The sequence below is a fragment of the Echinops telfairi genome, unplaced genomic scaffold (assembly GCF_000313985.2).
Source record: "Echinops telfairi isolate 266 unplaced genomic scaffold, ASM31398v2 ScPeMD7_3509;HRSCAF=4178, whole genome shotgun sequence".
In the NCBI taxonomy this organism is placed as follows: Eukaryota; Metazoa; Chordata; class Mammalia; order Afrosoricida; family Tenrecidae; genus Echinops; species Echinops telfairi.
This window is the reverse complement of record NW_022107407.1, coordinates 2,595,334-2,600,851: the sequence shown is the minus strand read 5'-3', so window position 1 is coordinate 2,600,851 and position 5,518 is coordinate 2,595,334.

Sequence of the window (5,518 nt, the reverse complement as noted above, 5' to 3'; positions counted from 1 at the left end):
GAAAACAATGGGACCAGTGTGTGTGTGTATGGGGGTGGGGCATGGGAGAAAAGGGGGAGGGAAGAGGGAGCGGTGACCCAAAAAAACTAGGAATAAGGGAAGAACAAGGGATCTAAAATTGATGGTACGGAGGGCGTATAATGCCTGGTGGGGTTTGATCAAGTGCAATGTATCAGAATGAAATTACTGAGAGTTGAATGGTCGGTGAGCATGAGAGTGGGAAAGGAGGAAGGTGAAAGGAAATAGGGGAAAGAACTAGGAGGCAAAATCTATATAGAGAGATACAGCTATAGGCATACATATATGTAGAGGTCAATGTGCATATGTACATATGTTAAGTATTAATATAGCAGGTGGTCTTTGGGCCTTATTCAAAGATTCCTTAAACTCAAGAACACTTTGTTCTAATACTCACCTTCCTGACACAATTTCTGAAGACAAAATGGGCAAAATGGGTGAATAAGCAAATGTTGTGAAGAAAGTGATAGTGCCCGGCTATACAAAAATATCGTGTCTGGGGTCTTAATAAATTTTATTTAAGGAGTTTTACATGTCTTTGCCATCCATCGGCTGCTGTTGAGTTCCTCTAAATCTTGCACAAGCTCATCTTCAAGACAGCCCTTTTCCAGGAGTCACCATTATCAAGACACTACTGTCCAGTCTGCATTAATCTCAGATCTGTCGATTCTTTGGTAAGTAATAAACATTTATAGTGTCATTGAAATTGAGATAGAAAAAATATGTATTAATGGGCAAATCCCATGGCTTTAAACTATTACTATATCCACATGATAACAAATGATCTCAGAGCCCAAAGTAACATCCATTATATTTGGCCAATGCAGTGACAAAAATTAGTTATCTAATTTGATTGAATAATAAGGTGAAAGAAAATAACACAGATGCACACCTCTCCTGATTTTTTTTAATGGAAATGCTGAAGAGGATACTTTGGTTTATACGAGAGGTCCCCCCCAAAAAACAGGAATTGCACTGGGCAGAGTGGAGCTTTCATAGTACACATTTTTACAGCTAGGTGAGCACTGAGCAACTTGCTGAGTTAGTGCACCCAGTGGTGTCGTCTAAGAAGGGTTTCTCTTCACAGTGAATTTTTTCGTAAAAGCAGTTTCACTCAAACCTCGTTTTTTGTGATGGCCGATGAGATAGTTAAGGTTTATTGTGTCAAGCTGGCCGATAAGCACATGTGGTAGTAATTCAAGGGCTGAGAGATAAAAGGCTCGGTGAATCTCGCCTTTCTAGTTCTCGGGTCTCTTGCACTCTCATAGTGGGACCAGTATACACCTGCCTTAGCCAGTTCCCTGCTTCAACTGGCAAGGCTCACTTCCTGCGAGACATCCCTAAGAAGAAGACCCATGGACCTACCCTGGGAGCTGGAGCTGCCACTTGGAGACCCCTGCCAGCGCTGAGATGCTTATCCGTTCGGCTTTCCTCCTGAAGTCAGCGTCATTGCTTGTGTTTTGTGAGAATGAGGAGTACTTTGTATATTGGTGTTGGACACATAGGCTAATGTTGGACTTAAGGGCTTGGACAGCACTGAATTGGGATGCTTTCTTAATGTACACTTACCCTTTACATAAAACTCTCTCTTATATACATATGAGTTTCTGTGGATTAATTTCCCTAGTTTACCAAGACTAACTCAGCTGATTTAAGAGAACAGTGTGCAACTGTGGAATTTTATTTTCTTCTCGGGGGAAAAATGCCACAGAAACTTGTGACAGGACTATGGTAAAAACCCAAGTGTACGAGAGGCTTTTTCTTTTAAAAAAACAAACCTCATTCCGGATGTCCATTAACTTCCTGAACAGATCAAAACGTTAACTTTGGAGTTCATTTCAAAAGGTCAGACTGTTAATCAACCTTTCTATTTAGAGGTTCTGAAAAGATTGTGTAAACGTGTCTGACAAAAAAGGCCTGATTTGTGGCAGAAGGTGGACTGGCTTTACCATGAACAATGAACCTGCCCCATGTATCTTACTTACCTGACCTTGCTCTGTGCAACTTCATTTGTTTCTGCGAATGCAGAGTAACATGACAGGACAGTGATTTTACAACATAAAAGAAGTGATGGAAAAAATTAGGGAGGTGCTGTCAGCCATCCAAACAGATGAGGTTGAAAAATGCTTTCAAAAATGGAATCACAGATTTGAAAAATCTATTAAGTGTAATGGTTAATACTTTGAAGGAGATACGGTTGTTGTGTAAAAAAATTGAAGTACACAGCTTTGAAAATTATCCTTTTTTGGAGTGGTGGTGGTGTGGTACCCCCTCATAACTCGAAAAGGCCCTTAGCTAATCTAAGGTTCTAGTGGAATGTTGAGCTGGGCCTTTTAATCTGCGGATGGTGGACCTTCCACCATTGTCTGACTTTGCAGTCTGTCTTCTGCTTTTGGCTGGTTTTTGTAGAATACCTTCTCTTTACAGGGTAAAGACTATTCACAATCTCTTCTACTGATAAGGCAATGTGTCTTATCCGCCCTTCATCTTCCTTTGCATTAGAAAGGTACATGGGGAACCGTGTCTCCACCTCTCTTTTGTATCAGGATTCCTGACAACACAAGTTCTTTTTCCTTTTCCCATTTCTAAAATCTGCACACACACCCCCAACTGATACCATGCTAATCCTTTTGGGCAAAAGAACTCATAAGAGACAAAGAAAAAAATCTAATTCTTAAGTGGCAAAGATTCTTCTTCTGTAACTACATCCTGATGAACAGGGACATAGAGCCCACTTGAACAGAGCTACTTTTATTTCCTATCTGGGAAAGGGGTGGAGGGGAAAACATCTGTATGAAAACTCATAACTGCCAGATTTAGGGGATTAGAGGTAGACTGGAGCACGGTGGCTGCACAATCACCAGCAGCCTACACTTTCTTGCCCAGAAGAGACAAAATGAACAAGAATTCAAGGAGCACAGGAAAAGCAGTAACCAGGATCCCATGGCGAGACAAATGACCAGGCCCACCATCCATGTGCAGCTTGACTTATAGTTTTCTTGCTCATTCCAAGAACTGGTGAACAAATGTGGCCCATTTGGTTTACCCCAAAATATCATTTTTCCTTTAGCATGGCACAAGTTCCACTTTGGCTCACTGCCAGCATATTTAGTACCCCTCACTCTGGAGAATATGTGTTGCTAGGAAATTCATCTGAGCCTGCACTGTAATTAATTCATCAGTGATCTTGATGCTGAGTTGTGCTAGTTTTGAAAAAGAGGTTAATGTGTATTTCATGCACGGACTCCTCTAGTGGTACTGGCAGTGGTTCCCACAAATCCTGCCAGAATACTGATTCTTAATAAAAAGGGATTCAATAGCCCTGCTCTTTTGGACATTTTATGTGTGATGCTTAAGGGAACGGGCATGGGACATTTGCAAAAGATATAGTATGTATTATATATCCCCTAGTTCAAAACCCTTTCTAGTTGGTAGGTAAACACATAGAGCTTCCACAGACAAAATAAAGTCCCTTGAGGGGAGAAAAACTGACTGGGTTTTACTTGTTTGGCCTCACCCAGATGTATACTTCCAAACATAAGTGTTAGCAAAGGATGCTGCAGTTAGAGGGCTGAGGGAGTGGTGTGTCAAGGAAATTTTTCCTTCTGAGCTCCTAGAAATAAGGAAGAAATGATCATTTCTTATGCTTCCCCAGTTAGAGTCTGCCATCAGGGGTAAATGTGCTAACCCTACAGGAAGCCCCTGCCTAGCCCCCAGCCCCTGCCCATCACCACTGGCAAAACCCACCTATGTCATTTAGTCTTTGAGATATGGAAATGCATCTGTGAAGGGAGAACATGTTGACTCCTGAAGAAGGATGTGGGAAGAGGAAAAGTTTCCTGTTGGTAAAATGTATGATTATCATAGTCTCACAAGAAGAATAGCTTAGGGCTCCCACTGGACACATTATAGGGAAGGCAAAGGAATGGAGGCAAGGAGGAGCCTGGGTTTTAAGGATAATGCTGATATAAACCAGTCCTATAACAGGATGTGTGAGACCCTTCTTTGTCTTAGATGCAACAGTTATCCTGATACTCTGATAGCACTGAATAAAACATAAATTCTCTGGTCCCCAAACTGTCCTTCCCCATACTGTCCTGGGACATCTAAACATATCAATATGAGCAGTCAGTTATAAGAAGTGTTAGCCAGCAGATTAAATACTGATTTTAGTGGGGAGTTAGAAGGAGATTTAGCTGATGAAGGCATAATGCAAAATAACAGGAAAAGAATCATTTTATAGGCTATGTTCATCTAGCCTTTTAAAACAGTACTCACATGTCCTCCAGTGACTTGCAGGTCCAATTACTGCCCTTTATCTCATTCATTTCAGATTGTGCCAGGTAGTGAAATTTCCCTCTGGAATGGTCCAGGCAGCTGGTGATTTCCAGGACCTCAAAGGCTGTGGGAGTGGGCAGATTGACTGTACAAGATCCTCTCCACCGCGGGGAGAGTTGAGATGACATTTATAGGCATAGCTTGTTTGTGGTCTACTATTTAGGTTTCCTCAATTTTGACTGGGTCTGTTGTTTCAGAAAATTCTGCAACAGTCACAGTAAAGGTTGTCTGATGGGCAGCCAGACATAACTTCCCCAAGTGTCTGAGTCACAAGGCACCAGAGGAGTTACCAGGAGGAAACTCATGGCTTCTAGCCTTTCCATTGCTTGGTTCTTGTCCTACTCACAAGAAAGTTCATGTAAGGGAGAACATTTTGACCAGAATTGGAGTAAAGTTTTCACTGGAAAGATTGAGTTTATTGACAGGGATACTTCGGTATAAATCTCCAAAGGACCCTTAGCTAGTCAAAACACCATTACTCATTTTAAACCATACAGTATTCTCTTTTTCTGTTCAAATGACTGCCTCTTGGTCCATGTACATGTTCTACATAACCACAAAGAAATGTACTGGAATTCCCATTCTTCTCAATGCTATCGATAGTTTGCTATGATCCACACAGTCTTTGTATCAGGAAAACACAAGTAAAGATCTTTCTGGTATTATCTGTTTTCCACCTAGATTCATCTGAAGTCATCATTGATAACCCACATCCCATGTCCTCTTCTGAATCCTACTTGAATTTCTTTTCTGAATTATCTTCCTGAAAATTTACTTGCATGTGATATTAATGATATTTTTCAATAATTTCCACATTCTGTTCAGCCACTTTTCTTTGTAATGGGCATGACTATGGATCTCTTCTGGTCAGTTGGTCAGGAAGCTAAGAGTCTTCCAAATTTTTGTCATACATTGAGTGTGTTAGTCTGGGTTGTCTAGAGAAACAAATTCAATGACCCTCTTATATGTATAAAAAAGAGCTTCATATCAATAAATAATTACATAACAAGAAGGAATCCCAGCCCAGTCCAACACAGGTAGATAAACCCATGCTAGGCCAAAAGTTCCTATTAAGACTCACATAACTGCAGACCTGTGAAGTAGAAAAATGAACCAGAGAGCAGGGGGGTCACAGGCTGGTGAATGAAGAGTTGCCTGAATG